Source organism: Salmo salar, chromosome 13, assembly GCF_965601325.2.
Source record: "Salmo salar chromosome 13, fSalSal1, whole genome shotgun sequence".
NCBI lineage: Eukaryota > Metazoa > Chordata > Actinopteri > Salmoniformes > Salmonidae > Salmo > Salmo salar.
This window is the reverse complement of record NC_138303.1, coordinates 44,572,282-44,585,880: the sequence shown is the minus strand read 5'-3', so window position 1 is coordinate 44,585,880 and position 13,599 is coordinate 44,572,282.

The following is a 13,599-nucleotide window of genomic DNA, read 5'->3' as shown; positions in this document are numbered from 1 at the left end:
AAAAACAAATATAGGTCTACGAATTGTGATGTCTCTGTTATTTTACATTTCTAACCAAACGTTTTTAGAAAGGAAAGAAAACGAGTTTAATTCATTTCCTTTCACTAACCCCCCCCCCCCCCCCCCACCCCCCCAGGATATGAATATGTAAATGTTTGCGGCAGAAGGTTCAAGGTTATATCTGAGTATCTCCTGGAGAGAAATAAGCACACTCCCTCCCAGAGGAGGTCAGTCACAGACAGCTTCTAAAGCAGTGCCCTAGTTCAACTCATCTCTATCCCAGAATGATACTGGTCCGCTTTGTAAGCGCATCAAGCTATTGAGATGCTTTGTGCCTTGAACATTTCCCAGGACAAAACAATAGTAATAAACTGCATATTTCAAAATAGATTGAACGCTTGCATCTCAAGAAACAGCCTATCGCTCTGTCTACTTTCCAGTCTATTTTGACATGGGCGCATTGGGCTATTTTCAGCATGCCCTATTAGTCATAGTAGTTATTCAGCACTGTATCGATACATTTTGTAAAGAGACTTCCACTGATCTAGATTTTAGGATTGCGTTCCACATTAGCTCTGTCATTGCTGTGCACAGACGCACGCACGCGCACACACACACACGCACACACACACGCACACACACACACACACACACACACACACACACACACACACACACACACACACACACACACACACACACACACACACACACACACACACACACAGTTGGGTGCTGTGGGAGACACCTCCACTCACCTCCATGGTGCTGGGGTCAAATGGAGAATCAGAGGGTCGCAGCATCCTGGGTTTCTGTTCTGGAGCTGACCTTGGCTGGGCAGGGTTAGCTGAGGGGAGGCAAGGGAAAGGAGGCCCTAGTCTGGGCTGCTGGGCCACAGGCGATGGAGTCTTCTTAATAGATGGTTCTCTTTTAGGGGCCATTTCTGGAGTTCGTAACAGCACTGCTGTCGCCCTCTCACTCTGTTCCCTGTACTGGTTACTAATGTGGTTGCGGAGAGGAGTGGAGGCAGAAATGGAGAAAGAGAAAGTGTGTCAGATGTGTACGGGAGCGAGAGAGAGAGGAAAAGAGGGAGGGAGAGATGGCGAGAGAGCTACAGAGAGAGAAATGGAGAGGGAAATCTATAAATAGAGAGAGATAGTGGAGAGAGATAGTGGAGAGAGGGATATATTTAGAGAGAGGGAGCGAGAGACGGATAGAGAGGAGAGAGAGATAAAGAGGCCGAGAGAGAGTGATGAGTATAGTTGCCTGGGGGACAGGCAGGTGGATCAGGCAGAGAGAGGTGGTTGTATAGAAGAGAAGAGCATGTAAGTGACGCTGAGATTGAGCCGCGTAGGAGTGGAGATGAGAGGGAGAGTCGAATGAGGAGGGGGTGCAGCTATAGAGAGAAAGCGCACATTTTATATGGGTCAGAAAGGCAGGTGGGTGAGTCAGTGAGTATGCTTATTTGTGTAAGTGAGCTCAGTATTCCTGTATTATTATCCACATCATCACCTATACACCTGCTACTAATTATACTGTGAAGTGGTTTGGGTGTGTGTGTCATGTCTATTTGTGTAACAATAAGACTTGATACAGCCAGTAAAGCTAAAAATATAATGTTCTATTTTGGAATCTGGAATAATAGACATTCTCTTTATTCCCCAGATATTTTCTCCCCCTTCCTTCCTTCCTTCCTTCCTTCCTTCCTTCCTTCCTTCCTTCCTTCCTTCCTTCCTTCCTTCCTTCCTTCCTTCCTTCCTTCCTTCCTTCCTTCCTTCCTTCCTTCCTTCCTTCCTTCCTTCCTTCCTTCCTTCCTTCCTTCCTTCCTTCCTTCCTTCCTTCCTTCCTTCCTTCCTACCTTCCTTCCTTCCTTCCTGTGGTTCCTGTGGTTCCTGTGGTGATTTTAGAATCAGATCTGACATCAATTTCAATTCTCCCTGTCTCTCTCTCTGCTTCTGTGTATCTCTCTCTCTGTTTCTCTCTCTCTCTGTTTCTGTGTCTCTCTCTGTTTCTCTCTCTCTCTGTTTCTGTGTATCTCTCGCTCTGTTTCTGTCTCTCTCTCTTTCTCTCTCTCTCTGTTTCTGTCTATCTCTCGCTCTGTTTCTGTGACTCTCTCTCTCTGTTTCTGTCTCTTTCTCTCTCTGTATCTGTGTCTCTCTCTTTCTCTCTCTCTCGCTCTGTTTCTGTGACTCTCTCTCTCTTTCACTCTCTCTTTCTCTCTCTCTCTTTCTCTGTTTCTGTGTATCTCTCTCTGTTTCTGTGTATCTCTCTCTCTGTTTCTGTGAATCTCTCTCTCTGCTTCTGTGTATCTCTCTCTGCATCTGTGTATCTCTCTGTTTCTGTCTCTTTCTCTCTCTCTGTGTTTCTGTGTCTCTCTCTCTCTCTCTCAATTCAATTCAATTCAATTCAATTCAATTCAATTCAATTCAATTCACTTTATTGGCATGACGTAACAATGTACATATTGCCAAAGCTTATTTTGGATATTTGCAATATAAAAATAAATAAAAATGAGAATCAAAATTGTCAACGGGACAACAGTAACAACAATAACCAAGGGTCAAAATAACCATACATTGAACAATAACAATAATCATACAGTAGAGTACATGTGCAGGTTGATTGGCCTGTCAGACACTGTCCCTCAACTTATGGCAGGCAGCAATGTAGTGCGCTGCCAACCCACAGCTCTCTGCGTCCTCCCCCAACAGGACGGGTAGCCTATCCTCATCAGAGAGGTCTGTGAAACCTTGAATAAGGGTTTCAAATTTGGGGAAATGACACTCTCTAATTGTTTTATATTTTTGACTTTTTTTTCTCTCTCTCTCTCTGTTTCTGTGGCTCGCTCTCTGTTTCTGTGTCTCCCTCTCTCCGTTTCTATGTGTCTCTCTGTCTGTTTCTGTCTCTCTCTCTCTCTGCTTCTGTGTATCTCTCTCTCTGTTTCTCTCTCTGTTCCTGTGTATCTCTCTTGTGACGGGTTGGCAGTCGTGGTGAAGGAATGAGGCACAGGAAGCAGCGAGCACAGGGTAGTGGCGTATTTAATTTACACTCACACAAAACAAATACTCCCAAACACAGGGGAGAAAATACACACGGCATAAAATAGCGCCGACATGAACATGAGCCGTCACTATCGAAATAATCCCGCACAACACGGAAGCGGACCAGCTAACATAAATAGCCCCGCTAATTAACCAAACTAACACAGGTGCACAAAACCAAAAAGAAGGGAAAACCAAAAAAGGGAAACAGTGGTAGCTAATAGGCCGGTGACGACGACCGCCGGGCGCCACCCGAGCAGGAGGGGGCGCCACCGTCGGTGGGAATCGTGACATCTCTCTCTGTTTCTGTGACTCTTTCTCTGTTTCTGTGTATCTCGCTCTCTGTTTCGGTGTCTCTTTCTCTCTCTCTCGCTCTGTTTCTGTGTCTCTTTCTCTCTCTCTGTTTCTGTGACTCTCTCTCTGCTTCTGAGCATCTCTCTCTCGGTTTCTGTGACTCTATCTGTTTCGGTATATATATATCTCTCTCTCTCTGTTTGTGTGTCTCCCTCTCTCTCTTTCTGTTTCTGTAGCCCGCTCACTCGCTCTCTCTCTGTTCCCCTCTCTCTCTCTCTCTCTCTCTCTCTCTCTCTTTCTCTCTCTCTCTCTCTCTCTCTCTCTCTCTCTCTCTCTGTTTCTGTGGCTCGCTCTCTGTTTCTGTGTGTCTCTCTCTCTCTGTTTCTGTGTCTCTCTGTGTGTTTCTGTGGCTCTCTCTCTGTGTTTATGTCTCTCTCTGTTTCTGTGTCTCTCTCTCTCTGTTTCTGTATCGCTCTCAATTCAATTCAATTTCAATTCAATATGAGGGCTTTATTGGCATGGGAAACACATGTTAACATTGCCAAAACAAGTGAAGTAGATAATAAACAAAAGTTAAATAAAAGGTAAACATTACACTCACATAAATTCCAAAAGAATAAAGACCTTTCAAATGTCCTATTATGTCTATATACAGTGTTGTAACGATGTGCAAGTAGTTAAAGTACAAAAGGGAACATAAATAAACATAAATATGGATACTTTCTTGTGGCAACGGGTCACAAATCATCACAGCTACTGTGATGGCACACTGTGGTATTTCACCCAGTAGATATGGGAGTTTATCAAAATTGGGTTTGTTTTCTAATTCTTTGTGGATCTGTGTAATCTGAGGGAAATATGTGTCTCTAATATGGTCATACATTTGGCAGCAGGTTAGGAAGTGCAGCTCAGTTTCCACCTCATTTTTTGGGCAGTGTGCACATAGCCTGTCTTCTCTTGAGAGCCAGTTCTGCCTACGGCAAGGCTATGCTCACGGAGTCTGTAAAAAGTCAAAGCTTTCCTTATGTTTGGGTCAGTCACAGTGGTCAGGTATTCTGCCACTGTGTACTCTCTGTTTAGGGCCAAATAGCATTCTAGTTTGCTCTGTCAAGTAATTATCTTTTTGTTTTCTCATGATTTGGTTGGGTCTAATTGTATTGCTGTCCTGGGGCTCTGTGGGGTCTGTGTATGGTTGCGAACAGAACCCCAGGACCAGCTTGCTTAGGGGACTCTTCTCCAGGTTCATCTCTCTGTAGGGGATGGCTTTGTTATGGAAGGTTTGGGAATCGCTTCCTTTTAGGTGGTTATAGAATTTAACCTCTCTTCTCTGGATTTTGATAATTAGCAGGTATCGGCCTAATTCTGCTTTGCATGCATTATTTGGTGTTTTACATTATACACAGGGGATATTTTTGCAGAATTCTGCATGCAGAGTCTCAATTTGGTGTTTGTCCCATTTTTTGAATTCTTGGTTGGTGAGCGGACCCCAGACCTCACAACCATAAAGGGCAATGGGTTCTATAACTGATTCAAGTATTTTTAGCCAGATCCTAATTGGTATGTCAAGTGTTATGTTCCTTGTGATGGCATAGAAGGCCCTTCTTGCCTTGTCTATCAGCTCGTTCACAGCTTTGTGGAAGTTTCCTGTGGCGCTGATGTTTAGGCCGAGGTATGTATAGTTTTTTGTGTGCTCTAGGGCAACGGTGTCTATATAGAATTTGTATTTGTATTTGTAGTCGTGGCGACTGGACTTTTTTTGGAACACCATTATTTTTGTCTTACTGAGATTTACTGTCAGGGCTCAGGTCTGACAGAATCTGTGCAGAAGATCTAGATGCTGTCATGCCCTACTTGGTTGGTGACAGAAGCACCAGATCATCAGAAAACAGCAGACATTTGACTTCAGATTCTAGTAAAGTGAGGCTGGGTACTGCAGTCTGTTCTAGTGCCATCGCCAATTCGTTGATATATATGTTGAAGAGGGTGGGGCTTAAGCTGCATCCCTGTCTCACCCCACGGCCCTGTGGAAAGAAATGTGTGCGTTTTTTGCCAATTTTAACAGCACACTTGTTTGTGTACATGGATTTTATAATGTTGTATGTTTTTCCCCCAACACCACTTTCCATCAATTTGTATAGCAGACCCTCATGCCAAATTGAGGCTTTTTTTAAATCAACAAAGCATGAGAATACTTTGACTTTGTTTTGGTTTATTTGTCAATTAGGGTGTGCAGGGTGAATACGTGGTCTGTCGTAAAGCAATTTGGTAAAAAGCCAATTTGACATTTGCTCCGTACATTGTTTTCACTGTGGAAATGTACGTGTCTGCTGTTAATGATACAGTAGAGGATTTTCCCAAGGTTACTGTTGACACATATCCCACAGTAGTTATTGGGGTCAAATTTGTCTCCGCTTTTGTGGATTGGCATGATCAGTCCTTGGTTCCAAATATTGGGGAAGATGCCAGAGCTAAGGATGATGTTAAAGATTTTAAGTATAGCCAATTGGAATTTGTTTTCTGTATATTTTATCATTTCACTGACAATACCATCAACACCACAGGCCTTTTTGGGTTGGAGGGTTTGTATTTTGTCCTGTAGTTCATTCAATGTAGTTGGAGAATTCAGTGGGTTCTGGTAGTCTTTAATAGTTTTGTATTTTGATCATGTTTATGTTTTTGCTGTTTGTTCTTTGTTATAAGGCCAAAACGTTTGGAGAAGTGGTTTACCCATACATCTCCATTTTGGATAGATAACTCTTCATGTTGTTGTTTGTTTATTGTTTTCCAATTTTCCCAAAGTGGTTAGTCTCTCTTTCCTCTCTCTCTCTCTCTCTCTCTCTCTCTCTCTCTCTCTCTCTCTCTCTCTCTCTGTTTCTGTGTCTCTCTCTCTCTCTGTTTCTGTTTCTCTCTCTGTGTGTGTGTTTCTGTGGCTCTCTCTCTCTCTGTTTCTGTGGCTCTCTCTCTGTGTTTCTGTGTGTGTCTCTCTCTCGGTGCCTGTGTGTCTTTCTCTGTTTCTGTTTCTCATGCACATGCACACACACACTTGCAACTCTCTCATACACACATGGACGCACGCTCTGTCTCTCTGTCTTTCTCTCTCACACACACATACAGGCATAGTGGAGGTGTGAAAAGGCATTGTGTCAAACCAAACATAGATTTTTGCCAGATTTAGATGCTCTCAAAAACAAAGTTCACCTTGTGTGGATTATTCATCCTGACAGTGGCTGGGTATTATTCCATTGGAGAAGCAGATCATTTGTCAAACATGAATATGGTAATAATTAATCATTTTATGTACAGCAAGGTGTTCGGGCCACCTGTAATAATGTAATTTAAATGGATCATTAAACTTTTGAAGTCTCTTATTTCGAGTAATTTGAAAAAAAAGTAGATGTTTGTAGAATTCCGATATAAGTTAATTTACTAAAAGGTTATTTTATATGACATGTGGAAGTACCTTATAAATTATGACCCATGGAGCTGACTGCGATCCTGCAAGTTGTGAAGGTTTTGGCGACAGCTAGTCTTACTGGGGTCCGACACGACGAAAAAGAGATTACAGACAAAATAATTTACATTTGACATATATTTAAAAACATTAACATGTAGTGTGCGTGTGTATCTATTAGTTACACATAGTTGGCATTACATACACACAACAAATAGGTCACATTGGGGAGAGGCGTTGTGCTGTGAAGTGTTGCTTTATTTGTTTTTTTAAACCAGGTTTGCTGTTCACTTGCGCTATATGAGATCGAAGGGATTTCCATGCACTCATGGCTCAGTATAATACTGTACGTTTCCTTGAGTTTGTTCTGGACCTGGAGACTGTGAAAAGACCCATGGTGGCATGTGGAGTACATTTTTTTGCTGTGTGTAAGTTGACTATGCAAACAATTTGGAATTTCCAACACATTAATGTTTCTTATTAAAACAAGAAGTGATGCAGTCAGTCTTTCAACTCTTAGCCAAGAATTACTGGCATGCATAGTATTAATATTAGCCCTCTGATTACAATGAAGAGCAAGACGTGCCATTCTGTTCTGGGCCAGCTGCAGCTTAACTAGGTCTTTCTTTGCAGCACTTGACCATATGACTGGATAATAATAAAGATAAAACTAGAGCCTGCAGAACTTGCTTTGTGGAGTGTGGTGTCAAAAAAGCAGAGCATCTCTTTATTACGGACAGACCTCTTGTCACGACTTCCATCGAAGTCAGTTCCTCTCCTTGTTCGGGCGCCGTCGGCGGTCGGCGGTCGGCGTCACCGGTCTTCTAGCCATCGTCGATCCACTTTTCATTTTCCATTTGTTTTGTCTTGTTTTCCTACACACCTGGTTCTCATTTCCCTCATTAAGTGTTGTGTATTTAACCCTCTGTTCCCCCCATGTCTTTGTGTGGAATTGTTTGTTGTAAGTGCTTGTGCACATGTTTACTGGTGCGCATCGGGTTTTGTACCCATGTTGGTTATTTCTTTATGCCGTTGGTTTTGAAATGAACTGCTCCAGCTATTATCTAGTTCTGCTCTCCTGCATCTGACTTCACTGCCACCAGTTACGCACCCCTTTACATCTCTCCCCATCATTATAACCATTGAATCTATATGTTTTGACCATGACAGTTTACAACCTAAGGTAACACCAAGTAATTTAGTCTCCTCAATAGCCACACCATTCCTTACCAGAATCAGCTGAGGTCTAGAACTTAGGGAATCATTTGTACCAAATACAATGCTCTTAGATATGTTCAGGACCAGCTTATTACTGACTACCCATTCCAATACTGACTGCAAAACTGACTTCATTAGCTGTGGTTGCTGATAAGTATATGGTTGAATTATCAGCATACATGGACACACATTCTTTCTTTAATGCCAGTGGCAGGTCATTGCTAAAAATAGAAAAGAGTAGAGGGCCTAGAGAGCTGCCATGCGGCACACCACCCTTTACATGTTTGACATTAGCTTCCATTGAAGAAAACCCTCTGAGTTCTATTAGACAGATAGTTCCAGTATGGCACAGCTTGAAAAGCCATAACACATAAGTTTTCTCAACAACAGGTTATGGTCAATAATATCAAAGGCTGCATTGAAATCTAACAGTACAGCTCCCACAATCTTATTATTATCTTTCAACCAATCATCAGTCACTTGTGTTAGTGTAGTACATGTTGAGTGCCCTTCTTAATTTTTTTTTTACAGAGAAATAGCATTGTATTTGGTCAAACACAATTTTTTCCAACAGCTGAGAGCTGGCTGCAAGCTGATAGGTCTACTGTTAGAACCAGTAAAGGCTGTTTTACCACTCTTGGGTAGTTGAATAACTTTGGCTTTCCTCCAGGCCTGAGGACAAATACTTTCATCATGAGTCAGATTAAAAATATGACATATAGAAGTGGAAAATAGTCAGTGTCTTGCAAAAGTATTCATTCCCCTTTGCGTTTTTCCTATTTTGTTGCATTACAACCTGTAATTTAAATTGATTTTTATTTTGATTTAATGTAATGCACATACACAAAATAGTACAAATTGGTGAAGTGAAATAAAAAAAATAACTTTCAAAAAATAAATAAAAATATAAAACGGAAAAGTGGTGCGTGCATATGTATTCACCCCCTTTGCTATGAAGCCCCTAAATAAGATCTGGTGCAACCAATTACCTTCAGAAGTCACATAATTAGTTAAATAAAGTCCACCTGTGTGCAATCTAAGTGTTACATGATCTGTCACATGATCTTAGTATATATACACCTGTTCTGAAAGGCCCCAGAGTCTGCCACACCACTAAGCAAGGGGGACCACCAAGCAACTGGCACCATCAAGACCAAGGAGCTCTCCAAACAGGTCAGGGACAAAGTTGTGGAGAAGTACAGATCAGGGTTGGGTTATAAAAAAATATTAAAACTTTGAACATCCCACGGAGCACCATTAAATACATTATTAAAAAATTGAAAGAATATGACACCACAACAAACCTGAAGGCCGCCCAGAGAGGCAACAAAGAGACCAAGGATAACCCTGAAGGAGCTGCAAAGCTCCACAGCGGAGATTGGAGTATCTGTCCATAGGACCACTTTAAGCCGTACACTCCACAGAGCTGGGCTTTACAGAAGAGTGGCCAGAGAAACGCCATTGCTTAAAGAAAAGAATAAGCAAACACATTTGTTGTTCACCAAAAGGCATGTGGAAGACTCCCCAAACATATGGAAGAAGGTACCCTGGTCAGATGAGACAAAAATTGAGCTTTTTGGCCATCAAGGAAAATGCTATGTCGGGCGCAATCCCAACACCTCCCATCACCCCGAGAACACCATCCCCACAGTGAAGCATGGTGGTGGCAGCACCATGCTGTTGGGATGTTTTTCATCGGCAAGGACTGGGAAACTGGTCAGAATTGAAGGAATGATGGATGGCGCTAAATACAGGGAAATTCTTGAGGGAAACCTGTTTCAGACTTCCAGAGATTTGAGACTGGGACGGAGGTTCACCTTCCAGCAGGACAATGACCTTAAGCATACTGCTAAAGCAACACTCAAGTGGTTTAAGGGGAAACATTTAAATGTCTTGGAATGGCCTAGTCAAATCCCAGACCTCAATCCAATTGAGAATCTGTGGTATGACTTAAAGATCGCTATACACCAACGGAACCCATCCAACTTGAAGGAGCTGGAGCAGTTTTGCCTTGAAGAATGGGCAAAAATCCCAGTGGCTAGATGTGCCAAGCTTATAGATACATACCTCAAGAGACTTGCAGCTGTAATTGCTGCAAAAGGTGGCTCTACAAAGTATTGACTTTGGGAGGGTGAATAGTTATGCACTCTCAAGTTTTCTGTTTTTTGTCTTATTTCTTGTTTGCTTCACAAGGGAAAATATTTAGCATCTTCAAAGTGGTAGACATGTTGTGTAATTCAAATGATACAACCCCCCTAAAAATATATATTTTAATTCCACGTTGTAAGGCAACAAAATAGGAAAAATGCCAAGGGGGTGAATACTTTCGCAAGCCACTGTACCATCCTCAGTAGCTTTCCATCTGAGTTGTCAATGCCAGGAGGTTTGTCATTATTGATCGATGCCAATCATTTTTCCACCTCTCCCACAATAACTTTACAAAATTCTAACTTACAATGGTTTTCTTTCATTATTCGTTTTTTTTTATGCATGAAGACTATGGCTCACTGTTTGTTGTTGGCATTTCCTGCCTAAGTTTGCCCACTTTGTCAATTAAGTAATAATTAAATGTTTTTTTGATGAATAAGCCATTTGATTCGATGAAAGACGGTGTTGAATGTCTTTCTGCCCATAATTTCATTTAAATTACTCCCCCCAAAATGCATATCATTCTTTCTATCATTGATCTTGGCTTCGTAATACTAATTCAGTTTTGTCTTCTTTTTGTGGAGTTTAGTCATATCATTTCTCAGGTTGCAGTAAGTCAGCCAGTCAGATGTGCAGCCAGACTTATTTGCCACTCCTTTCACCCCATCTCCTTCAACCATACAGTTTTTCAATTCCTCGTCAATCAGTGGAGCCTTAACAGTTGTAACAGCTGCATGTTTATCAATAATCGTAAGAAGCAATTTCATAAATTCATCAAGTGCAGCGTCTGTATGCTCCTTATTAATCACATCAGACCAACAAATATTTTTAACATCATCCACATAAGAGTGACAGCAAAAACTTTTGTATGACCTCTTATACACTATTTTAGGGTATGGCTCTGGTTGATCATTTGAGCCGTGGCACTCACCACAGTTACCTGTCCATACCACTAGATGTCAGTATTGCTCAACCAGTACTTATTGCCCATATTTAATAGGTGAGAGAAGTTAGGAATTTGAATAAATGCATAGATCCCTCAAACTCGACTCTGGACCTCGAAGCCAGTTCCACTGATTTAGACCTGGGACACCAGGAACTATTAATTAATGAATGCACAATTAATTACCAGGAAGAACAGAAAACCAGCAGGCTCTGGACCTCATAGGGTAAGAGTTGAGTACCCCTGGTATAGATCATAGAGATCTTACATAATATATAACGTAACCTTAATCATGGCTTAAACCTTCAATTATGATGCCAATCCAGTTATTAATTCGGTGGTTCAGAAAAAGGCGAGAGACGATGACTGTTGTGATCTGTTTAACAGATGTGAGCTCATCTCCGAAAATTCACATCAATTCCACTGTACGCGGGAGAGGTTCAAGGAAACTATTTGTCTGTATTCCCAATCATTTAGCTATATTCACAACCAATTCTAATAGGCAAAATGCAACTTCGTAGTGAATGACTTAAAAAATATATATGAACAGAAAAGCACTTCCCACTGGGCACAAACTGGTTGAATCAACATTGTTTCAACATAATTTGTCAACATATTGTGACGTGGACTCATACATAGAAAATACATTGGATTTGAAAAAGTCATCAACTGTTGTTTTGATGATGAAATTTCAACCACAGGATTATGTCATCATGGTAACCATTTCAACATAGACAAACCTTTAAAACAATGTCAGATCTTCAACATTATATCCACTATCAGAAAAAAACTATAGGCTGGACAGCACCTCCTACTGGAGAATGTATCTATCTACAGCTACCCTTTGGTGTCTTACCCAGGGTTTTAACCAAGCCCAACCCTGCTTAGCTATGATATTTGTCACTAGCTATTACCAATGTGCTGTTGTGAGAATGATTGCTGAGAGACCACTTAAAAATGAAATAGATTCACTTTTGCGATCAAAGTAATTCCAAAGGATAGGTTTAACAGAGCAAATGAAATGTGACCCTCCTTTATCAATCATATATCATCAATGAGACTATTTAGGCCTGTATAGCATTTACAACAGCTGTTGTTTCAATTTAACCTAGGGTTCAACTAAAAATAGACACTAAACTAGGCATAGGGTTTCAAGCTTTGTTTGATTTCAAATGTAAAGATATTTAGTGATATTGAATTGTGTTTGGTTGTCAACATAATCAAATATCAACATTTGAAGGAGATGTAATGTATCTTCTGCTTGGATTGTTTCATCTGTGCGGTTTGGAGAGTTCCATCAATTCCGGTTTGTCTACAAATTAATAATTGATATGTTGGAATCACGTCTCCGTCTCAACCAAAAATCTAAGTTTAAAGAATAGGACTAAATTAAATCAAACTTTATTTCAAGTGCATTTTAAGTTTGGTTTGATTTGATGTGGTCCTATTATTTAACCCTTGTGTTGTCTTAAGGGTAAAAAAATGACCCACCACTATGTTTAACAGCAGAGAAAACCCCCTAAATTATATTTTTTCAACTTTAAATTTGATGACTTTTTCTAGAGCGACCCCAACATTAGAAAATGCATTTGTTCATATTTCCATGAAAGCTGTACACCACCAGGGTACAAAGATTGTCTTAGGGTCATTTTTGACCCGGCAGTTATAAAATAATTTACACACCACAAAAACCACAAAAACACACACACACACACACACACACACACACACACACACACACAGACACACACACACACAATGAGAAATCGAGATTATGTGTGCTTCTGATTGAACTCAGACAAAACTAACACTTTATTGTGCATGTGCAGCATCCCCCCTTCATGACCCCACACATGACTCAAGTTCACAGACAAAATAAAAACAATTTCAGTCAAAGCAAACATTCATTGAAAGCATTGTTTACTAATGGGGAATGCAGTCAGGGTCTATAAAGGTGCTGCAGATGACAGTCCCTTCAGTTCTCTCTTTGCTGAAGGCATGAGTGCAAGTTTCAGTGCCCAACAGGACGTAGATCTGATTTTTTCAGATGTCCAAGAGGAAAAACAGAACAATGATTTAGAAGAGGAGGAGGTATCTGAAGAAGGGGAAGAATACAAACCAGAGCATGATGCATCATCTTCAGATGAAGAAGAAATCTCCCAAGCTGAGAGACATTTTTGTCAAAGAACAGCAAAATAACACGGTCCTTGTCACCATATGAGAACCAGGGCAGGATGGCAGCACAAAATGTCATAAGGATAACCTCAGGGCCCACAAGACATGCAGTTGCCCATGCCCAGGACATTGCCTCAACATTTTACATGTTCATCACACCAGCCATTGAAAAAATCACCCTGGAGATGACAAATTTGGAGGGTTTCCGTAAATATGAAGACAACTGGAAAAGGATGGATGAGATTGACCAGTGTGCCTACATAGGGCTGCGAATCTTAACGGGTGTGTATAGGTCCTGAGGTCGAGGCTGCATGTAGTCTCTGGGATGC